The following is a 25,037-nucleotide window of genomic DNA, read 5'->3' as shown; positions in this document are numbered from 1 at the left end:
AAAAAACGCTACGCGTCCCCCCTAGTTGTCAGTCTGTGCGCCACTTGGGGCGAAATGAGATAGGGGAGCTCGTTTCCGGACCAGTTTTCGAATCGCCTTGTTATGAAGTGTCGCCACTTAAGTATCGCATTTGTATACGAATTGCTCGCTTGCGGTTCTGGATCGGCGTCCCCCTTCCTTCCAATCCGAGCCACATTATATCGTCGTTTACCTTGACGCGAAGGGGCCGTTACGACGGAACGTCGTTTCTCTTTTAACAGAAACGGCAAACGAAAGACAGAGGGAGAGCCGTTTCACTTTCTTCGGACACGTCTTGTACGTAAAAACCGTATAAACGAACCGTATGACACGTTCCATCGCGAAATCGCGCTCAATCCCATCGCTGCTCACGTACGAGGCGAAATTTGTCCTCGATTCCGATTCCAAGATACGGTGCAGCTGCACGAATGATGTTGTCCCGGCGGATTCAGCTATATTAGAGGAGCCTGGGAAATATTTCTTCGTTCGGCGGTCTGGTTCCTCGACGAAAGGAGCCAGGACTCAGTTTTTGCACCGGCGCCGCGGTTTCGTCGACGAGCAGCCTATCGATTTACAATGAGCGATCGTCCGCGTCGCTGGTAGCTGGCCGTCGTAAAAACTAGTATTGGATTAACGCGAGCTGGAAGACCGTGACTTTTTCGACAAAACCGGTCGAACAAGAGATCGAAGTTTATGAAGATGTTCCGCGGTTGTAGACACATGTCAGCCTCCATCGATTCTTATGGTTTTCGACGAAAGTCTATCATCTTCGTTCGTATCTATCCATCTGCTCGTAGTACTCCTTTTCTTGATTCCGTTTTTTGGCCAAGCACAGTCCTCGAGAGAAGGAGATTAAAACTGCAATCAAGTAACAATCGTAACTGCACCGTCACACACTTGGCGGTTTTCAGAATGCATCGCTTCGAGTGTCCCTTTCGAAACAGCTGATCGACTTCGAAGAAAGCAGCTCCTCTTTGGCGTTAAGGTCTTCATCACGCGGCTCCTCGAATCCTTTCCGTATCAATACCGACAGGTTCCGCCGTTGCTCGGTCTAAGTGGGAAAATAAACGAAACGATATCTCATTAGCCAGTTGGGGGGCTTTTACCTTGGGCGAGGATGCACGTTGCGTTATACCGTGAAATGGAGTCTCGTAGATGGAAACGATGTTGAATTTCAGTCCCGTTCTTCCCATTCTTGAGTTCCCCTCTTTCTCTCGAGGCTCCATCATGGCCGTGATAAGTGGCTGCCGTTTGCACCGTGGGCGCCACAACTGTTCGCCTTCCTTTTTACCGAAACTTCATTTGTACAAGTCATTAAGGACCTACCAGGGGTAGGCCGTGAGGATCGAAACGCGCTCCCTCTCAGCCTCTCCTGAGATACGGAGAACCCCCGTGGAAGGTGAACGGTGCGTTTTTGATTTAGAAAGGATGAAATCCTTTGGTTGGCGAACTGATTGGGCAGACGAGAGATGGGATAGAGCGCGACGTGTTAAATTAGACGAACAGGTGGAAGGGGATGAAACGTTGATTGGTTTCGCGTTAGAAAAGGACTCGAAGAGAATTTGTAATCTATAGACAGGACTGTGCAATTTTACACAAGATTCGTCTGCTGTTTCTAAGATTCTTACTAAAAATTGCCATCTCCTTGCCTCCATACTCGACGAAGCTGCTGCTAATAATTTTCAGTTGAACAACTTTTTAATGAATGAAACCACGCTTGAGGTCGTCGTCGAAAGCTTTCACTTTCCCCTCCGTTGGTTGAATCACGGGCTCGTTTCGCCAAAGCTGCCGCATGGCGAGTGCGCAGTATGTTATCGCACAATGCGACCGCAAATGCATTTATCGAGCCTGGAGAGGAGGGAGGAAGACGAAGCCGTGCGAGTCGGCCACGAGCGTATATCTTGCCGGGCATCTCCTGTCGGGGAATTCCGAATAATTTGCTCCGCTCGTTGCTAAGGATTTAGGCCCCATAATACCGGGTGACTCGCGCTCGCCGCTCTAGAGGAACCCCACGTTCGCCGCGATAAAACCGCGAGCGCGACGGATAATCGGGGTTGACACGCCGCCCGGGGAGGATTCCGCGCGTTCGCCAGCCAGCAATTATTTTACGTGACCGCGCCCGCGCGTCACCAACGATTAGGATAATGAGACTAATCGACGTCCTTAAATGGGGAGGCCGCGGATTCCTGCCGTTGAAGGGTGGATAACTGGTGCCGCACGCTCGTGTGAGAAAGAAATCAGCGCGAGGCTTTTTGTCGGGACGCGTTGAAGGGTAAATTGTGATGAATACCGCGGGATTGAGATGGTTTTGTTGAGTGCTGCTTTTTTTGGATTAGAGCAGGGTATTAGTGGTAGGAATTTTAGGTTGGTTCAATTATTAGCGTTTTCTTTTACAGTATACAAAAATTTAGTTTTTATGGCTGACTATATATTGATCAATTTCGCTAGTTTCTTCTGATATCATTCCTATCAAATAAATTCTAAAAAATCTACAAATTCGAATGACTTTGACAACAGATAGTTGTTGAAAACAGACATTCTAATCGTTTTCATTGAGCAAGTCATACGAATGATTAAAAAGCCACGATACCAGGCCATTTATCTTATATATTCCTCGAATATTTTTCACGGACGATTGCATCGCAAGCATTCGTCTCTCGACGAGCGGTTTCATCAGTTTCGTTCCTCCACGTGGGCAAAAGCGACGAGAGAGAGGCCCGGTCAGACACGTCGGGACGATTTTTATCAGGATCCACTTCTGCCTCAAAAATTCCAGCGAGATTCGGCGAGTTTTTGGTCTCCGAGCGATTAGCCCCGAAGATACGGGGCCGAAACAAACAAATAAGAACACATGCGTGCCCAGGGCTACCTACTATTCTCTACGTTCACCATGAATCGTCCGCGGTGCCCTGTTTGCCGGTTCGTGCCGCGGCAGGTGCACACCATAGTGGAATTACTCGAATGTGACAAATATGCCAAACATCTCCGCTTAGGGGAGTGGACCGTACGAGAGAATAGAATTTTTTATTCGCTCTGCTTTCTCGCCGCTCGCAGAAATCGAGCCATTGTTTCCGCCATCGGATTTCTTTCTTTCTCGAACGCCTTCGAGGCTGTTCTTGGAAAGTGTTCGCAGGAGCGCGGTTAGAAGGGAAAATGTATCGCTCATTACTTTACGATCGAAGATTTTTTATGATTGAAATAAAAATTGATAGTGGTTTATCTTATGGTTTTCACATACTACATAGTAACGTTGTACGTGAAAACGTTGGCTCGTTGGAGATTCGATGTATTGTATGGGACGTATATATATATATATATAGTAAACGACGATTTTAGCAGGGTCATATAGCCTTTGTATTGTCACGAAACTCAAAGTTGAGTGCACTCGAATTTCAGCGAAGTCGAGAAGGCGTTCCGGTTCCTCCCATTGTCGCACTTTCAAATTGCTCGCCGCTACAAAAGACATTATGCTTCTCGATTTCCCCCTTGCGTCTCTTAGAACCAGTGGTTCTCCATTTGCCACTTCCAAACAACAGCAGTGAAATCTATCTAATTTTCCGAAAAAAGAAATTATTTCAAATACGAGTACTCTCCAAGGACTTGATAATGATGCCTCCAAAATTACTCAATATTTGATACCGTTGAAAGGATTACCGAAAGTTTCGCGTGTTACAAATTTTCTTCAGGAACTTGAATTTTCAATTAATGTCACGATTTCGAAATGGTTGAGAGTCGTTCTCAACAGAATAGGCGAAGAGTTTTCAATGAAAAGTCATTCAGGTTAAGACTTGCCCCCGGTTTTGGAGTTCATTGATGCTGAAAGTTCATCTTTGACAGATGGTCCATCTGCAGCTAGCCATTTTGTTTCGTTCACGTTGCAGTCAGCAGAACTCTCGCCTGCGACAGACACATTGTACGACGATTTTTGGTTGAATCGACTCCCATCGTTCTTTTATCGGTTAAGTAATTGTCGGACCTAGTGCCCCGAGAATTGGCCCCCCTCACATTTTGCGGCTTTTCGGGAGATGGGCGAAGGTTATTGCTGTTTTCATTGACATCCATTGAAAATGCCATTGGGAAGTCGAGTTTTCCTCTTCTAAAGGCACTTCTGCCGATCCTCTACTTATATTATACTTTGGTGACCATTGAGAAAGTGATATCGGTGCCAGATACCGCGATCTTTAACTATTCCTAAGTTTTGTAGCAGTAGTCAGCTTCCAAATTTTTAAATATTTAACACTTCACGTTCCAGAATTATCCAAGAAATTCACTTGTCGATTTCTTTCACGTTGTAGAATTTATAATTCGATAGTAGAAAATCATCGCAAATCCTATTATTTCTATGTCCTCTACTTGGTTCCACCATTGATACAAGTGACTGAAAATTATTCAAACTATAAAATTACTAAGACACGTGTCTAGTATCTGGCCGTGCACGATCGATTCAGCGTTTCGTCACTGTCCACCCAACGTTTGAACCGGACAAAAAAGCATTGCAGCTTGAGTCGAGAAGGAAACGCAAAATTCATTCAAGATCTTGGGAATCGTCGTCAATGGACCGCCGCGAGGGACACTTTGAACGAGGAAGCGAGCAAAACCGGGAGAGTTTCGCCGAGTGACTTTGTAGTGGCAATTCATTCACTATTTTCTGAAGATTTGACGCGCCCCGCTACTGCTGCCTTGCGGACTTCTCAAGGGTCACTTGTATGAAAGAGGTAGACGGTCGCTTTGCTCAAACGGTCCGTTTCAAGTGACAAATAGAACGTAGCAAACAATAGGTTTCTCGAGGTTGAAGTAACAGGGCCGTCGTTCCTCCGCGAGGTGGAAAGCCTCCAAGTTGTTTTCAATAGTCATCGATTCTATCCACAATCGTAGCACACGATATTTCCGACTGATTCAAGAGCGATATAGAAACATTTAAAACGATACGAACTCACGGACATACAAAGTGTTTTATGCGCGCAACTCCAATACCTCACTCCGTCCAATGCAAAATTAACAATTCCAGAGGTACGAAGGCTTCCGCGATTCGCTAACTGCTTCTTGAAGCAGACTCGAGGTATAAGCATTATACTTTCAGTCTTCCCCGGCATCAACCGTATTCAATCACTCAACCAAACACCCGCGAGTCTCGGAGCCCAGCGATATCCGCTAATTTCGCTGTTCTCGCTTCGAAAAGCGCTCGTTACCCTGTCGAAAGCCCCCACCGTCGTACATCCTGCGGTGCAATCTTTCTTTCGGCTCTGACAGAGCCCGGTATACGTCCGTGGCCGGGTATATCGTCGAAATGAAAAAAGTCAAATAGACCAACACGGCCGATACACCAGCTGCCTCGTCTCGCTGCAGCGCGGACGTATTTTCTCGCTTCTCGAGAAGGCACGTGGGTGGCGGCGTGGCACTTTGCCGGTTTTATGAGGCCCTTAAGAATGGTCCCAGGGCCCCGTTGCATCCTCTCGCTCGCTCGACCCGTGCTTTCGCTCCGCTCCGCTCTTCCGTCTCGTTTCTATGCACGCGGTCCACGCGTGTTTCAACCCCCCCAACCCCCTCCCCTCAAGCCGCGTCGTTCCAAACTTTTTCTACGGTTCGCCATTACTCGACAAAGTCCTTCGCCGTTTTCGGCCCTTGATGGATGCCCGTTGCGTGGGCATCGCCGTTCCAGTCCGCCCAATACGCCGCGACCGAGTCCCCGCTCGGTCCCGTCCGCACGAAAAGACACGCGTCCACCTTTGTAAATCGTCCCCGGTGCCACGCGGCCACGAATTCGACGCTGCCGCGAATTTACGAAAGGGAAAACGCGACGATAATTTTGGTACTTTGTTTCGCGGGTCTTACTCGTCATGCCCCGTCTACCCTCGGTTACTTCTTCCTTGCTTCTTGTTTTTGGCAACAACTCCGGCAGATATACGCACCCCGTGGAGTCGTATTGTTCGCGGACTCCTTTCGCGGAGATCTGCTAAAGAATCGGGAGTAGTATAGTCATTATTTTATGTCGCGGTTGCAGGAATTCTTGTTCTTCGCGCGACTTCGGATTCGCCCAGGGAGCTGTTTGGTATACGGGTGTTGAATAATATTATCCGACAGCGGATAACGACGACGGAACCGATATAATTATTGCGCGTGCGATAAGATACGTTTCTTTTTATATTCGATAGATTCAACGGGCGGCTCGAAATTATTCAGAAATCTGCTCGGCGCGAATTTATGCGGCCGGACGAGACCGCTCGAAAGTGGGCAGAACGGGCGTGACGTCCGCGTGTCTGATTCCCTCGAAACGATTATTGGATCAAGATCAGCCGATTCGGGCGTAGTTACAGCTATTGGAATCGAATCCTCTAGAAGCCGTACAAGACACGGTGCATTTGTCGCAGCGGGCGCGCGCGCGCGCTCGCGAATAGTCCTCAGGATGACCAGGCACACCCACGCGACGATAATAAAGTCACGGCCGATTCGCTCCTGTCGCTTTGTCAACGGATAAGGGTTAAAATATTGCCGGGGCGACGATCTCCCGGCAGAAATTCGATCTACGCCGTACTTTTTCCTCGGCCGTGACCATTCGCGTTCTCCTTGCACATCGCCGGAAGAGATATTACAATGTAATATGCAAAGCGTACGCCTCGAAAGGATCTCTCTTAAGTGATTCCTCAAGTCACCGATCCAGCCGAGTGCAAAGACGTGTCTGGCCACGATAAACGAGTTCCACGTTGCGTCATTGAATTTCTTGAAATAAAAGCGACATTTTAAGATGCCTTCTTAAAAGATTACCGGTACGAACAGTCTCTCTCTCCGTACGTTTCGTTAACGATTCCCATTAATTCCCATTTCCAATCAAAACGGAAATCAGGAACAAGAAAAGGGCAAATTACTGCTAACAGTCTGTACCTCCGGAATGTACGAGACATTAAGATCCGTACTTTATCGATAACGGTTCGGGACACGTACCACTCTCGCCGCAAATTTCCATCGAGCCACAGCTGTTCTTCTCGATCCACGAGCCTCGTCGCAAGTACCATCGGCATACGATACTTTTTGCCAACGGAAGTGCAAAAACCGGCGCGGCGCTTTCGCCCCGCGTTCGACTCGGCCCGTTCCCGTGGCCGTCCGGCAATTTGCTTGCATAAAAAGGAGTTACAAGCTTCAGCGACCTATTACCAGCGAGCAGAAACGAGCGTCGGTATATCCCGCGCGGAGCGAGCGCAAGAAGACGCTCCACGGATAATCCAGAAGGCTAATCGCGAGCAAATCGTCGGATGCTCATCCTCAGAAAACCGTACGAAAACCGCTCGGACCTCTGCCGAGCGTGGCGCAGCGACGCGGCTGCAATTTCGTAGGCGTTCGAAGGGCAGGAAGGAAACAGGCTATCGGAAGAAAAAGGAGTAAGGGAGAGAGTGGATGCAAAAAGGGGGTTGGAGGAAGGTTGGAGAGGCCGTACGAGAGAAGACTACGCGCTCTTGCAAACAAATGGCCGGCAATTACCTGCAATTTGCCATATATACCGGCGCCGTGGCCTCCCCCTCGCGTTCCAGCCGACAATAGCACGGCTGTTCCTCGTTTTCGTGGCTGTTTTCGGTGCCTTGCTTCACCCCCCTTGGGGCCATACATCGATCGCCGGGTAATTGTCAGCGCTCAGCGCCCTGAACGCAGGTGTACCGCAGGATAACGGCGAACGGCCCCGGGGTGCTTCATAAGTGCGTTAATTTATATATTTCGGCCGGAGGGGATCGCAAGGGGCAAAAACTGCCGGGTGGGAGTGAACCGCGCGAACTATCGATCGGGAGTCGATAGAGATTCCATTAAAAGGATCGCACCGCATGGATCTTCGATTCTCATATTTGAGAAACATTTCGAATTTCGAAGTCGTATCGCGAACTTTTTCCGCTATAAATTCCAACACCCCAAGAGAACAGTTATCGATTACGCAAATCGGCGTGCATCTTGTACCTCGTAAAGAATATTCGAGCTAGCCCCCAGCTGGCTGGCCGTTCTCTCATTTCGAGACCCGAGATTCCCTCTTCTCTCTTTTTTCTTCTCCTTTTTTTTCCCCTCGTTTTTAGCTCTCGTTGCACTTGCACGTGCGCCACGTGACGAGGGCCGTCACAGCTGCCACATGCAGCTCGTCTCCGCTTGTCGTTCCTTCCCCTCGCTCTGGCTGCCGGCCGGAGAAAGGGCGTCTCTCGCTCGCGGTGGATTTTTCGGTCGGGAAAAGAGAGAAAAAAGAACCGAAGGAAAGGAGCACGCGAAAAAAGGGTGATGAAAGGATGCGACTCGCCGCTCGCACGAGGAAGTGTCTCGTGTGTCCCGATTCCTTTGGCTCCTTCTCCGCTTCCTCCCTGGCTGTGGACACTCGATATTCCGAGCGTGTATCGCGTGTGCCTCTTATAGGGGATCGTGGCTAATGGCCCGTAGATTACTGCGTGTTGCACGCAACTTCTATGCACGGGGGTGACAGGTAAGGCCATCGGGACACCCGATACGCTCAACGACAGCCCGATAATCGTACGGCGTAATCCATTACAAGGGGTGGATGTCTGAGAGATTAACCCATTAAGCGATGGGCTGATTTCTTTGGCTCTGCCTTGGAATTTCGGACCATTAGCTCGACGAATCTCGCGTTTAAGGAAAATTTCAACCCTTACGACATTTTACTGGTAACGTTGGCGAGGAATAATAGATACGTGCCCGTTGAATATCGAATACCGTTTAAGCAAGTGTTCAACGCGAAACCGTTTCTTTCGTGTTTCGATCACACGGACGTGTTTAAGGGTTTTCTTTGTACCCGACCACTTTACAACGGTGCAGTGTGCACACACTGCCTCGCAGGATTAGAGGCCAGGAATAGGGAAAGCAAACGAGAGTGCAACAGCGAACGAGCCAAGCGCACGCCTCGAACGTTCCTACACGCAATTATCTATCGGCGGATTTGCATTTGCTATTTTCCGAATGTTTGCACACCGCCAGGTGTTCGTGCATTCTATTTCCTGGACGCGGTTCCTGCAACAAGTAGGAGAACAGTTGCGCCGTTCACGATACTTTCTATCCGGATTATCCGCCGCGATTAGACTTAAGCTCTATCGAAAATACCATCCGTGGAACGCAGAACCTGTTAGCTTTTCTAGATTTGCTGGAAATGTGTTTGCCGGCGAGCATTAAGATAAAAAGAAAGAAAGAAAGAAAGAAAGGAACACTCGGGGAACGTAATCGATGCGGAGGACTCGTTGTCCGCGGGTTGAAACGTTCTCAGTGGACGCGGACGGCGAACGAGATTGATTATTTCAATATACGTCGATTTAACAGGCTGATTAATTGGACCCGCTGGAGGACACAGAAATTTCTCGTTCGAGTTTGTTAATTGCTCGCTGGGAGCTGCGTGATTTCCCGTCTATCTGCATTCTCTCGAGCTGACGTTGAAAAAGGGGCCATTTACAACCAGTTAAAATGCACTCGATCAACGCTCCTCCCTTCTAACAATAACTTATACAAAGCTGTTGCCTTCGAGCGCACGATAAGTAAACGAAGAATGAAAAATCGCGATTGTTCTCGTCCCCCGCGCGCGAGTCACCGGAAACTTGATCGGTAAAACGATCCAACCCCGAACAGAACGAATCCCCCGAGAAAATTCGATAAGCTCCATTAACCGTAGTTTACCGTGCAAATCGCGGAATATCTAAATCAAATTTCCTACGATCGTCCATATTTATCGCAAAGATTACTGCCCCACCGCTCGAAACGAATGCACCGACAAAAAATTATGGCCGCCTATCCGGAGGCGAGCTTATTTGGAAAGTTTATCGCGGTGGATGAAAGCCGTTGTTTCAACAGGTGTGAACCCACGGGGCGCGTACCCCGAAAACGTGACCGCGTCACGGATTCGGCTGGCCTTATCCGAAGCGATTCGCGGCGAACGTTCCTCTTCGGCCGCGTAATTAACGCACGGCCGGCGATGAATGCGCGGCGGACGAGCGCGGCGAGTGCAATGCACCCTCCTGCCGCGCGGCACGATCGAAAGGGCCGCGCGGCGCAGCGCGATGATGCGCGCTGTGTAATGGATCAACCTGGCCAGGCCAACGGGGATTTACTTAATTGCAATTAATGAGGAGAGATATTACGGCGCGGGGTCACGTGAGTTAAGGGTTACTAATACGCCGGCCGGATTAACGGTGTTGAATTATCGCGGCCGCGAGCACGGGGCATCGAATCCTCTCGAGCTTCGCCTCTGCCCTCCGTTGCTTTAATCATGGGATAAAGGGCTGCGCGAAGTGCCGCGTCGAGGATAAGGGTGAGTGTGAGAGAATTTCTTCTGCGTCCAAGCGACGCGTTTCATTTAATGATTCATCGGAGTAGAGGGTAATTGCGAAGGGGAAACTGGATTATTTAATTCCTCCGTGCAATTAAATATAGATTTTTGTCGTGGTCGTAGGAAGGTTAAGGGTAGACTTAAGCACAGGCTAATACGCGAGACAGAACAAGCGACTGCTTAAAAAGACTGGCAGAGTAGCAGCTACCACTCAGCTTGTTGCTTCTCGCGCAGAACCTACCAAGATGGAGACCCCGTGTACAGCATCGATTCGCGAACGAGATAAACAATCCTCAGAGCAAACTGGTCTCGCGTGGGAGTCGTGGTCTGCTCGCGTGGTGTAGTGCACACGCGTAATGTGAACCGACCTGTACGCGGTTGTCTGTGCATACGCTATCCGCAGAAAGTTTGGAAGCGTTGCAACCCCTAAACGGTAGACCGTCGCAAGAAATAAGAAAAACATTCATTTTGTATCGAAACTCGATTGAAACTATAAAATATCCTCATGCTGAACATAATCATAGCATCCCTTGCAGTTCTCTGTACTCAACTCTTTTAATAAAAAATCGATGATATCAGTCTGTATCCTTGAATATAAAAATAAATTGTTACCAGTAAAAGGTAGACGCTCGTAGTTCCGAAAAAGCGAGCGTTCTAAAACTTTCTGGCTGCGGTGTAAGTAACGCGGCTGCCACGTGTGTGTGCCAGGGTGTAGCGGCTGAAACGGAGTGTGGGGAAACGTGGTGGTCAGGGCACGGCGCGAGGCGGCTCGTCTGATTGGCTGAATTTATGGGGTCTACTTATCGCGTACTTACCGCGTTGTATATCAACAATGACACCCGCACCCGCGGGCGCTCCCCTGCGCCCCCGACCCTTTTACGCGCCTTCCCGACGAGCCTGGCCGCCTCTCTCGCACCTTTCCTCCCTCGCTCCGTTTCACGATCCGCTCCGCCATCCCGAGACGTTTACACCGGGTAAATGGCTGGTCGATATAGAGCCCCGGACCGCTCCGAGAGCGGCTGAGATGGCGGCGGGATAGGTTTCAAGGAGGCCGTTGCACGGAAATTTATAGGAAGACCGATCGGAAGTTGTAAAAAAAGAATATTTATAACCGGGCCCTTGGTGGACGGAGCGACGTTTCAGATTAATGAGAATCGGTTGATGGAACCTAGAAAATAGTGGGCAAAATCATTAATTGGACACGACTCTTCTTCCGTTACTCCTCGTTCCGATTATCGAGATTCTATTGTGTCTGACCGTTACCCAACGAAACCATTATAAAAGATTGATAATGCCCAACTGAAAATCGTCCTGCGCTAAGCGCTACACGATACGCCGCTGCTTTTAAATCATCGTCCAGCCTGAAAGCTTCGCTCAAGCCCCCACCGAAATCCTAAGAACGCACGACTATAGACTTCCAATTACCAACTACGATATCTTCATCCTTAGTCCGGCCGTGTCGCAAGCGGTAGTCCGAGCTACGACCCCTGTAAAACACGACTTCCTGAAGCGTCGAATCTTCCCCGTATCGATGTTCCCGGCAGGAAAGTACAAGTTGCCGCGCAATAAACCATTTATTAATGAATCGGCGTGGCCGGGCCCGGTCGCATACGAATCGGTCGAAAACGATCGTCGACGCCGGGACACGCGTCGCCACGATAATCTGGCTGGCTCCTGGACATCCTGGACGGGCTGGCGTGGGATAACGTCGTGTCGTGGGCGCCAGGAAGCACCCGTCACGCGTCAGGGCCGTGAATCACGGAAACAGGAAACCTCGCCCCCGTGACTTCAATCGAAATTATCGTGCTCGCGAGGACCCGGAACTCGATGCTAGGCGCCAGAAACCGTAAAGCTTTTTTATTCCGCGGCGTAAATCATCTCCGTCGAGGCGGTAAATCTTCGTTGCCCCGGGTGTACGTTACGTCTGACGCCTCGTTTTATGTGGAATATTATGTTGGCCACGGCGAACGATATTTTTGGAATTCTTCTTCAATTATTCCGTGGACTCTTATCGATACTTAACGGTGTTTTATAATGCGACGCGTCGAGTTTGAGGAATTGGTCACGCAGCGGTCCAGGCAGTTTCTGCCTAGGAAAGCCTGCGAGGCAACGTCGAACCGATCGGTCGGTGAACGTCAAAGCTTGTAATCCAATATTTTCCGATGGGATTGTAACGAGGCACCACTACCGGGTGGCTCCTCGCCTTCCAGGAGTCTTGTCCAGGAACGTAAGGTCGAACAATGGAAACAGGAGACCCTGAGCAGGTCGAATTGTTTCGGACGCGTTGCGTTAACGCGACCTGGCACCAGCAGTGCATTGGCCCGTGACCACTCGAGGAGAGGAGCAAAGTGTGAATAATTTGCTGCAATTATACCTGTTCTAATATAAAGTTGTATGCCACCAAAGAATCGGAAACTTTATCGCGTCGAGAAAGGATAGACACATTCTCGAGTCTTCGAATGTTGACACGTTGTTCCTCTTAAAGAAAGGAGTTGGCAGACTGGTAAAGTATGCTGGCTGATCGTATTTTGGTGCTTCGCTCCCTTTTTCGGAGCATCGTCGAGCCTCGAACGTAGGACGATGGGCGGAGGAGGACGAAAACGCCTGGTCGTTTCATGCGGGGCCATTTCCTGCACGAAATGCGTTAACATTAGTCACGTCTGGATTTTGTACATCGTTTTACGCTTCGACCTGGCTGTGTAATCGACTTGGGTGAACGCATCGAAAGCAGCTTTATCTTGCAAAACCGTTGTTCGACATCGGCTTACGAGAGATGATTCATCTTCTTCCGTAAAAAATATAAATCCCTCTTGATCCTCGTGGCGTTGGTATCGTTCCACGGTTGACGCATGCACCGTGATCGTTTAAAAAGGATCATTGCATTTCCGTTTTCGACGTTTTCGATATTCAGCGTGACTTTCGGTTGCCGGAGAGATTCACCGATACGACGGTGCCTTCAACCGACTAATCGCTTTTTAAATCTTTTACTTTCACGATACTTATCTTCCATTTCGAACGTTGACTTCTACTTGGCGAAAGGCTTCTTCTTTCAAAGCCTCGAGGAAGTCTTTCAAGAGATCTTCCTAAGGAACTTTCCGTAAAAAGGATCCGCGAGTTAAATATGATTCATCGGAAGCGTATTTAATGCACGATGGCCTCGCTCAGATTGAAACTTTTAATTGTATCCCGTGCAAGTCACTCTATAAGTCTCCAATTTCCTTCTCCTTATCCGGTTGGCTCTCGAACGAAATTAAGCTTCGTTCGTCACAGCACGGAATACTTGTGAATAGGTAACACGGCGACAGATAAAAGGGCAGTCGCAAATGTTCCGCGTTTCCGTGGAAACACAAAGCCGGGAGAGAGGAAAGGGAAAGGGATCGCGGCGGGTTCGTTAATTTAACGGTTTAAAAAGCCATATACCGATCGAAAGCGATCCACGCGGCGCGACGCCTGCAGGGTGGTGATCCAGAATGTGCAATTTTAGAAAATATCCCGTTTCAGGGAAGGCGGAAATTACAGGGTGGAAAAAGAAGTCCCTAGAACGGTCCCGAAGGGCCGAAAGTCGTGACGCCACCGTAAGTGGCAGCTGTCTGTTCCGAAATTCTCTCCGCCGATAAAACCTCTTTCCACGCGTATCCCACACGCCCTGAAAATTCCTTTCCAGCCAATCGAACCGTAATTACCCGCGTTTAAACACGTAATCGCGGCCGGTGACTAATTTTAAATTGCTCTAATCGCGTGGTTAGGAAGGAAACCCCTGTGATTCCGCGGCCAATCGTCCTGGAATTTGATCCTCTTAGTTTGAGGAAGGATTAGATATGGCTGCTGCGGGGAGCTTTTGTCCAAATTGAAAAGGGATCTCGTATAATTTCAGGTTTTATTAAATTGATTAAGCATTAGCATTTAGAGGAATCTTAGACGGATATCGTGAATTAATGTATACCGTAAATTTATATTTCCATGATAGGGGCACGACTTCCCGGTTTTCTGCTTCTAGTACGGATCGGCGAGTGTGTTTAGATATTGAAAATGATTATATGAAATTATATGCCAAGGAAACTGGTCCCAGGGGATAGTAATTGAGCGATTAGCGGATAGATTTCTCACTTTTTCTTCAAGCTTTGTTGATTCCAATTTTGGTAGTTCCGTGGTTTATCGACAAAGAAACTTGGTTTCCTCGATCGGTCGATTAATATTCTTCGTGATCTATAGAAAGCCCATAGAGCTATTGTGTTTTGCTCGTGAATGACTGCATATGAATGTTCCGTTGCGCTAGCACGAGACTTGAATCCCATTAGGGAACCCAAACAACCCCCTTGTTACCCTCTGGAAGACTTGGCCGTCTATAGTCGATTACAAACGTCCGCTCGGAACGCAGTTGCCGAGGCGCCAAAAGTCTCATTTTTAAGCTAATCAGCAGATACGTAAGGACGTCTCGTCTACGCGTCTGAAAAGTATAAAATGCGAGGAAACGCAGGCGTCAGCTTACATATTGAAACGGGTAAACGGACCGTCCGTTTCTGCTCACCCGCTCGATCAATATGCCGGTCAACGTTTTCGACAGTACAAAGATCCGAATCGCTTAAAATATTTTGGTAAACACCTACAACGTAAACATTCGACACCTTAACGAAAATCGTGGAGGTAACAATCCTTTTCTTCTCGGCAAATTAATCTTTGAGAGGCGAGATAACTGCAACGAATAATCAGAATTATTAATTTTTTTAGAGGTTGATACTAATTTCCATTTCCGTTGCAACATCGAATTTTCTACGCCCTAAGCGACACTCACGACGTTCTCTCATCCGAAAACTTTCCAATTCACTTGGAAACCGAGGAGAATCAACAATCCGACATCTCCCATCAAAAGTCAATCTCCAACCTCCGCAGTCCTCCCATTGTTTATCAGGCTGTCACGTCGCCTTAACCAGTCAATCCCACGTCAGATCTAAACGCGTATCCCCCCGGAGAGGCTGTCTGGTCGTCCCAACGTCCCATTAAACAACGCCGCGACCGCGTAGCCTGGCATTACACGGAACGATCGTGCGTCGGAGAAAAATTTTCCGAGTTTGCACCTTGCGGTAATTACGGTGCAACGACGAAGGAAAAGGCAGCTTAACTACCGTCGTGGAACACGCTGCATCCACGGAGGAGGTCTCCCGGGCCTGTAATCTCGAGCGATTACGTAGTTTGTGCACCTCCCATTAGACAGGCTCTCCTAGGAGAGACACCGCGTCCTGGGTCCCAGCCAGGTGTATGCGCGGGCCTCGTTGCGTCCGAACAAGTGGTAGCGTTCCGCCAGGACCTATCATAAGATCTCCTCTCTCTAAGGAGAGGCAAGACAATGATAGGCCAGAAAGGACACGTGAATGAGCTATACCCGCTTAATTGACGGTTCCGTTCGAAGTATAACAATTAGAGACACGTAAATCAACGCCCACCCCGGCTCGTGTGCACGTGTGTTTCCGTTTAAACGCGTGGATTCGCGAGGCGACGCCTACTCTCGGACCGTTCAATTTGCCGGTAAATGGAGCACACGACCCATTTCGATTTCGACTTCTCGAAGGACGACCGTCTTCGCGGCGGTGAAATTCGAACGAGTCGAGACACTTCTGGATTTGGCAGGAGTAAAGTTGCGGATTTGCGATCGCCTCGCAACCTTTCTGGGGTAAAGAGGTCGCGTCGTATACGAGCGAACGGATCGAGGTGAAACTTTGAGGGACGACGGAGCCCGGTGATCGTGGACGATTCAAGGATCCAAAGTTGGATTCTGGGAAGCGGCATTTATAGAATACAAACTTTGCGTGATATTATGAAAATCACGGACGAGGGGACGCGGTCATTAGCGGCATTAATGGGCGTCCATTTTTGCGGTCCACTTTGTCCCGGCAGGCTAGAATTATCGTGAAGCTCGTGGCGGAGATCCGTGGAAGGATGAAATCGGTCTGGGAATGGACGCACGCTTGCTCGATAATTTCTATAAGTATATATCCCTTTAGGGAGGTCGACCAGAAAATGGCCCCCCGATTAATTTTCCACGAGACCTCAAGGAGGAAGTTGCGTCGTTGCCGGTTCTTAAAATAGTACAAGTTGAGTGTCTATTCTGATGGCTGTTAATATAAATTACAGTCGTATCTAATTGCAATATTAAAGCGTTCCATACTATTCCCTGAATTGAAATTTACACACGACTGATACGTAAAAACATCGAGTGAAATTTCTTTCCAAATATTCACCCGATTGGCTCTAATCCGTGCAATATTTAAATGGAAGAAAATTCCAAGGGAAGAGAGAACGAAGGGTTAATGGCACGAGAATGTAAGGAGAGCGATTCAGAGCTCCTGTAACCATGCCGACCGTCAGGCATGCTTGTCGACCAGATTGCCTTTCGCCGACCCGTAAACGGACCGCGTTCTTCTCACCGCGCGCTCGTGCAAATAAAGTACAAACTATAAACCGAATCGTGATGCAAATGAATGCAGGATCCCGGTCGTGAAAAAAGTTTATACGGGCTACGTGAAATCGATCAACCGTTCACCGCCGTAAAGCAAAAAACCCGCTCTCGGATGCACGCGCGTGAAACATCTCTCGGTGGGCGTTGTCGGTGGCATATACGACCGATACCTTAAGCTATGCGAAACGTGCAAGAGAAAAAGGAGCGGAGAAGGGTGAAGGCGACGTAAAAAACGAAGAGGAAGTACTGTTTGACTAATTAAAAGAATTGAACGACGACATGGGAAAAAGTACGAGGGGCAGGTGAGGCCGCAGCGTATGACGGGCGAAAAAAGCTGGCATCATGGCGTAGTTGACACGTGTGCCGTGACACAGGGGATCTTTATGGTGTCACCCTTTCGTTTTTCAGCCCGAATCGCTTAGGTGCGCGGCACAGCCCTCGTAAAAAAAACGCCGTTGAGATTTATACAGCCAGATTTTGTTCTGGTCTGGTAAATATGCAACGCTGTGTAACGCGATTTTATGGTGGCACACCGTGTTTGCATCATGGTCGTGTATGAATTTTACATCGTGTTCCCGACGACGCACGGGTGAACGCGATGTTTCGCGTGGTCGATTTTAACATCGACGGATTTCGTTTCCTCGGCATGGAGACGTAAAAGTGCACACCTTTTATTTTACGGATAACAATATTTTCACATAGGCCATGGAATTTTACAATACATAATAAATTCGAACAAGAAACAGCTCTTCTCGTTTCAACCGACGCAAGCTCGTTCTCAAGTAACATAAACGGCGTCAGGGATAATCTACAAAGACGTATCGTCTCGAAAGTGAAGCTCGAGGAGAAGTTAATCGAAATCTCAATGATTTGAAATTATTTATCAGCCCAGAACGATCGACGGTTTCCGCGCGTAACAGGCTGATACAGCCGATCGGTTATTTCCCAAGCAAAGATACTAACTTTCTTATTAATTTCACCAGGCAGGTAGGCATTTAACGCTCCGTCTAATCTATAATCCCATCTGCATATAATATTCGGCTGGTCATTAATATACGATATATCATCGTCTGATTATCGAGCCGGGTTGTCGTTCTATCCGAATTTGAATAACAATATTCGGCCATTAGACGGTTTCACCTTTTGTGCCACCTAACGAACTCTTATGTAAATTCGCCTCCATTATGACGCGTCACAATATTGAGCCGATTTAACGATTCATTTAACCGACTTAATCCACGCCCGTGAAATATATGCTCGTCGCTGTGAGATCAAAGACAGTGGCCCCCGTTCCGACGGTCGTAAAATTGTACCAGCGGACTATGACAATTTCAGAGAACAGAACTTATCGCGAAAGACAGTCCGAGGTCCGCCACTTCTGAGAGGCGAATCCACAGGTAACGACGACACGCGTCCACCGTATAAACGCTGCCTACTCAACTCAATCGAGCGAGAATTTATCGCGAAGCGGATGCTATCGTACAGGGACCGCAGTTCGATAAACTCCGCGGAACGTTCGTCGTTTCCTTCGACACTCCACTTACTCCTACCCGCGGTATATCGAAAGCTCATTATCCCTGGGTAAGAAAGAGACAGAGGGAAACGGCGCGCACTTACCGGATAGCCCGTAAACCTGGCTAAATAAACCGCGTATCGATCGTAAGGTCCTAGAGCAAAGTGGAAGGTCCGTCGGATGTAAATTCCGGGCTAGGAGACATATAGAGTTCCGACATCTGCCTTCCCGGTATTTCGCCCTCGACCCGGGTGGCTTTCAACCGTTCTATCTCTCTATCGTTCGCCATCCCTTCGCCCCTGCACCGTCTCTCGTCCCGCGATCTAGCAAAATAATCGAGAAATCGAGGTCTATTAGCATCGCAGGCGTATACTGGCACGGATCTGTAAAAAAGGAAGACTCGAGAAGGAGAGAAAAGGTGGGAGTGAGAAAGAGAGAGAGAGAGAGAGAGTTACGCGGAGGCTAGAGCAGCGAACGAAATAGCTGCATCGGAATCAGTTCCCTGTAACGGAGAGGGAGGCCTTTTCCTTGGGCCCTTGTGAGAATGCGGACGACCGCGAAATCGCATATAAATTAAGCTTTCAACCTTTTCGGCCGCCCCTTTGTCGGATTCGCGGTGTCCAAACGCGGCCATTTTGCCTCACGGCCGCGCAGGGGGGACCAGGAAAGAAGTCTCGATGTCGAGAAACTGGGCCGGGCCATATATTACATCTCGTGCCGTATGCCGGCTCGTGAATCTAGGATCTGATAGGTATGAACGCCTCTAAGGGATGGTGTATCGATGCCAAAGACGGCGCGTTGCTTTTTGTTTTAGGGTGTACCGGATGCGATAGTGTTCTTTCAGATGGTTACGTTGATAACTCGAAAGGATTGGCTCTATTTTCCCAAGACAATCTCGCGCATTCCGTTTTTGCAATTGAATTGTAGATTTTTCACATTGCAACTACCATCGAAGATCGAATTCCATGAATACGGAATTGGTTTCTTTTAGAGGAAGAAAATCAGCAATTAAAACGTCGGATTCCTTTCGTATGAATATATACTAGTCATCGTGACTATATAAAACTGTACAATTCTTCATAATCGAGGTACAGATTATTCTGCATATTCGAAGAGAGAACTGTGCAGCAATGGCTACGCAGCGTATAAAGTTTTTGATAAAAATAACGGGCGAGCAGACTGATTGGCCGAACAAAGAGCATCGTGCGGCTCGAGAGCGAGTGATTAAATTCGACTCGTACAAAGACCGCATTGTGTACCGTGTTAGAGTTAATAACGATCGTTCGAACGATCAGCGGTCGATGTCACGATCGAGCGTCGATATATCGACGAGGTTGTTGGCCAGACCATGAGCGTGATTACGTAGAAGCTTTATAGGAAACGTTTCGATGTACTTGGACCCAAGGTGTTCAGGTTCAGCTGACTCATAACAGGTGAACACGCGTGTCTTCGATCAAGCCTAAGCAACGAGCTGCCAGCGCGGCTGGCTTTGAAATTGTCTATGCGCCGAAGTACTTTGGCACGCGCTTCAAAGGAGCCTGTGCTCGTACGCGTTCGCCAGTTGTTTCTCTACTTGTTTAAAACGAACAGAAGGCACCTCGGAGGCCAAAGAAGGCGGCTCGATGGTTGAGTGGCACGTGGAAGCGCGAACGATTATCCCGTGGCTTACGCAGACGGAACGTATTGCTCTTAAGCCGGTGTGTAAGACGGTTCGAAACGTTTAATGGCTGTATTTTTCAAAGTTACAGGTCGTACGGTCATTAGTTATTGCGTGTCGTAAAAAAGTTCAATGGTTGGAGACGTGACAGGTGGTTTAGGCGTGAATTAGACTTTTTATATTTTCTTGGAACGAAGAGCTCGAAACATCGCTCGTAAAATACAGCAATCGCTTCGAGGAAAAAACTAGTTTCGCTGGAACGTTTCGCGGGATAGATTCGAGTAACAATCCCGGGCATGGTACTCGCAGGACACCCTGTGGATTCGACGGTTCTCGTTTTCTTCATATCGCCGCTATACACGTTGCATTCTCGTGACTTACCGATGCAGGCTGCATGACTAGCGACGAATCCTTCGTAATGCAGGTTAATCGATGCACCGACCCGTGTAAAACACCAACAGAATAGGCTCCACTATGCAGTAGACGTAACAAAATGCAGTCAACGGGGTCTTTCTTATGTAACTATTTCCCCCCCGTCCTCCCCGTCCTCGTGCATTCTGTTTCCGAGTTGGCACGAGTCCAGTTGACTCGCATAATCTTGAACCTCGTCGTAAAACTTTTTCTCGAAAAGGTCACGACTGACTTCCACTACTAGAATATTAACAATCGTTAATGGTTTCACTCCGTGGTGACAGTTGAAGCCGCCGCCGCTGAGTTGCGAAACGCATACATTCCCACGACTTGTTTCTCTGCCATTTCTAACCCACTTCGCGATGTCTATCCATGTAGTTTAAAACGATTCGATCTAATTGTCGTGCCCTGTCGCGTTCTAGTTGCGCAAATACTTAGCCTGCGACGCCTACCAAACGAATCGAGCCGCAATTTACGCGCGATAAAAAATTACGTCACGATGATGCGTAAAATCTGATTCACGCTCGATTTCAAACATCTGCATGATCGTTTCCTCCATAGAAAAAACTCGACTTTATTCATCCGCGAAAGGTTCATTAGCAGCGTCGGCAGACGGTGCGTTTCGATTAGACCTTTGGCTGGTGTTCATGAATTTTAATATTTCATCGAAGCAACCCTTTTTCCACGGAAGCGTCGTCAGAACGATTCAACGGAACTCGAATATCACGGTGCCATTATAATTTTCGCGCATTTGAATATCAGCCCGTCGTAAAAGGGGGGCTTCCACGAGATTCCGTGCCTACGTGCCAGATGCCACGCCGTGCCATCGGATCGCGATGACTCGCGAAAAAAAAAAGAACGAATGAAAATTCGATAAGAAGGGCGCAACCCGATCTCTGCTGACGTTTATTGTGTCTAAACGGGCGAAATGGCGCCATTAAAGCGCGCCGCGTTCTCCACGCTCGCCCTTAACGGATGCGCGGGGTTTATTAGTGCAAGTCACCATGGGAAGACACCCAGATAGTTGGACAACGCCGAGAGGGAGGGGAAAATACGCTCGGATAACACGAGACCGTTCAACGATCAACCTTTTCTCTTACTTCATTGATTGATGGCTTGTAAAAGGGTTCCCGTTACTTTGTTCGGGTGTTTAGTCATGCAGAATAGTGGCTGAGGACAATGTTACGTTTTGTTAGGTTTTTACCCCCGAGCAGTAAAAGTTTTTGAGAGGAAACGAAGAGGTGGGAATAGGAACTCGAATCGAACTTCCAACTCGAACAGCGAATACGACTAGCGTTGTATTCGTTTACTTTCAGCCTTCGTTCGAATCGTTTATTCATAAACAGCTGGAACGTTCACGTTTTACGAAGGTGTGAAACGCGCTGTCCAGCGGTTGGCTCCGACTACTTAAAGTCAGGCCACTCGAAGGTATACATAATAAATCCGCTGAAAACTACGTGGGGTGCCCCGTTCGCCGGAAGATGGACATGTCAAGAGCGAAAGTCGGGCATCGGCTGGGATTCTGAATCACGACAGCATCGGAACGCCGTTTTAATCCGCCGACCCCTACGCACCCACCCCATCGCGGACCACTGTGCGCGTTGTCTTCCATAAATTGGCCTTTAACAAAGCTCCCGTCCGTGGTACGCATAAAGAGGCGAAAAGAAGAAGCATCTCGCTCACCTGCCGACAAAAACGAGAGCGAGAGAGCTTTAACCATAATTTAATAACCGATTCGGCCTTTTAGTTTTGAGACGGCCGCGAGGAGAGCAAGAGGGAGAGAGGAAGCGAACGGGAATAAAGAGCCGATGCTGCCGTTGGAACAAGTTTAAAGCCCGAAACGGCCTCATAAATAAGCCACCGCCGGAATTACAATAATCCGATCCAATTAAAGCGAAAATTTATAGTCGCAAAAAGCGTAGACGCTCGGCGTCCCCCGCCAGCGATTTGCATTTCGAAATTTGCAAGCGTAATTTCGAATTTGCTTAATGGCCCGGCCGCGCTCCCCACTTCTGCGCTGTCGTCCGGCACGGTTTCCTCGGTTATTCGCGTGATAGATTCCGTGTCCGTTCGATGATGTGTATAACCTACGAGGATCTGCCGGGGGTAGAAGGAAGAAGGGAGAGGAAAGATCACGCTGGGACCGAAGCTTTGAAAAGGGCCGACGTCCATTATGAATTTCATACACTGACCCTCTTTCTCCTTCTTTTTTCTTTTTTTTTTTTCTGGGGGGCGGCCCTCTGTAACTTTCGACCGTTTACCATACCTCGCTGCAGGTAAACTCGACTCTCGATCCTCCCTCCTAGGCTTCCCTACTTTCTAGCGGAATCAATTACCCTCGTTCGTAATATCGTTTCCGGCTACGGTACGAGGTTGCTGCCGATGGGTGTAATTACCGTGACGCAATTGGTGTTTGATTTGTCGTTGTTCAGGTGAAATCTCTTTCATCTTTAGGAGCACAGTTTTCCGAAATTTTCTACGAGTTAAGCGAGCGTTTTCCTTCGCGAATTTGCGATTTCACAATCTTCGAACGCCTGTCGATCCTCGACAAAGCGTTCTGCTATAATATTCGACGGATCGAAACCAGATCTAACAATCATCATCGAAGAGGCGGTCGAGCCGGTGCCAAATTCGTAGGGGCCCTAAAATTTTCTGCTCGGCCATTAGCATAAATTACCAGCCATCAAGGTGACCGGCAGCGAAGCCCGTTATTCCGCTCGCGTAATCCTGATCGCTAATGTCATACATCCCGCTTCGAAGGTGTTGAAAACGAGGCCGCAAGGTGGTCGAGAACAGCCGAAACGGCGGAAACGCGAGAAACCTGCTCGAAGTCGAGCGCACCTTAATCAGTATTCCACGGGATATCAGTGATCCGCCTGGATTTGCTCCTAATGATGTCTAAACGATCGTGGATCGAGCGAACCAGATCCAACGTGCCTCGAGGCGTCGGCAAGCTGTCCGATCGAAAGGATCCTCGGTCTACGACTATCAATTTCGTCCATTCGTACAGGTGTATCGCGTTTTTACGTAACTCTTTCGAATTAATGCCGCATAGAAGGCAGTTGAATCCATAATGCGGCGATCGGCTTCTCGTGCCGAACACTTGGCTAAAAATTAATCGATATTCAGCATCCCGTCTCTCGTCCGAACGATTGCCAACTCTTTCACAAGTCCATTAACCGCGATAACTTCTTGCTCGGCGATAAACCGTTTCACGGTTTTTTCGTCGTTAATAAAAATTGGACGAAAGTTCGTAACGCGATCAGGTTTCACGATGCGCGGCCCCGTGAATTTTATTAAGCGGCTGGCGAAATTAATAGCCGCGACAATACGCCGCGTCACACGCGCTTCAGTGAAAGTGATCGATATTGGCGAGACACCGTGCCGAGCGGAACCGTGAAAAATCGCAAGACGACCAACGCCACGACGCCGTGGTAACCTTAATGCTCCGGCAACTTTTCTCCCTGGTTTCGCCTTCTCCTTTTTTTTTTTTTTTTTTTTGCCCCTCCCGGACCGTTCTCGTTCGCGAGCCTCCATCGTTTCTCGACCGATTAAGCCGTCAGCGGGAGCGCGATGTTTCACCCGGATGGCAATCGATACGCGATTATCTGCACGTGCAAGGTATTCGTCGTTTCTGTTACCGATGGTCCTTCTGAAAAGTTCTCGTCCGTATCTTCATCTAGCACGAACCGGGGTATCCGATTTTTCGCGATGCTTACGTCAGAGAAAGAGCAGATCCCCGATCTGTTCGTCCACTTACCGAGAGGAGATGGGCGAGGCTGATTGCGATGGATAATCCTGGCTGCTTTTTGAACGTCTTACTCTCTATCTGATCGCGAGCGTAGAAACCGCTAGCTCGAGGATTCCGATAGCTTGCGCTTCTCCGGGGACTTTTAGACTTTCCCCTCGGTTTACGATTGTCAGCTTTCCACTGCGCAACGACTCGTGAATACGCGATTCGAAGCGTCGAGCGGAGAGGAGAAGCTTCAGCGACGAGTATCGGCGCCGACATCAAACATTCCGCGCAGAAGGGGTTAGAAAGCACCGAAAATTCCTATCGGACAGCGCGCTCGTCGGGGCTCTCTCGCAATTATGCAAGTATTCGAGCGGAGCGCCGTGTCCTACTCTTTTTTTTTTTTTTTTAAATCGACCGGATTCGGCGCGGGGACACATTGCCTGGCCGTAATCGGGTGCAATTTTAAGGAATCGAATAAACGGCCAGGCTTCGCCCGGTTGAATAATTGAAACGTTTGTTTGCATATCGCCCCGACCCTTTGTTCCATCCCCGTATCGCGTATAATTCACGGCAGCGCGCGAAACACCGGTGTGGGTCGGATCCGAATTCCAAGACGCAGACGGCTCCGAGTTTCGCCTCCCCCACCCCCCCCCCCCCTCTTTCTATCGCTTTTATTCCGTGGATCGGAATCCCCAGCGTTTCAGGAACTCGAGACGGTTCCAGGAGCCCTCGTGTAACGCTCGTTACGCTCCTGGAATAAAATGCTGCGCCAGGAGAGGAGCTCTCTCTTAAAATGGTCAGCCATTGTTCCTGGGGGCCCTTGGACGCTGTCGATGGCTAAAGGGCGACCTTAAATCTCGCGTAATGCGCCCGCTGTACACGCGAGCAGAGCCTCGGTCCCCGTGTTCTTCCCCCCTTGTTAGGGGCAACGAAGAAAAAAGGAGGAAGGGTGGAAGG

At 48.8% G+C, this 25,037-nt stretch overlaps 1 protein-coding gene and 1 long non-coding RNA gene across 2 annotated transcripts in view; both read right to left on the bottom strand.

The window, feature by feature from the left end:
- The window catches only part of LOC143424577 (peptidoglycan-recognition protein SC2), a 209,317-nt gene that overhangs the window by 35,440 nt on the left and 148,840 nt on the right, over positions 1-25,037 (bottom strand). The window lies entirely within an intron of this gene.
- LOC143432903 (uncharacterized) lies at positions 942-20,421 on the bottom strand. The gene is made up of 3 exons (XR_013103079.1): positions 20,315-20,421; positions 1,154-1,301; positions 942-1,069 (listed from the first exon to the last, which is right to left on the bottom strand). It is a non-coding gene; the product is annotated as an uncharacterized LOC143432903 (long non-coding RNA).

This window comes from Xylocopa sonorina, chromosome 1, assembly GCF_050948175.1.
Source record: "Xylocopa sonorina isolate GNS202 chromosome 1, iyXylSono1_principal, whole genome shotgun sequence".
NCBI classification, from domain to species: domain Eukaryota; kingdom Metazoa; phylum Arthropoda; class Insecta; order Hymenoptera; family Apidae; genus Xylocopa; species Xylocopa sonorina.
Note: the sequence above shows the minus strand (reverse complement) of the source record. Positions and strands in the feature narration are given on the sequence as shown.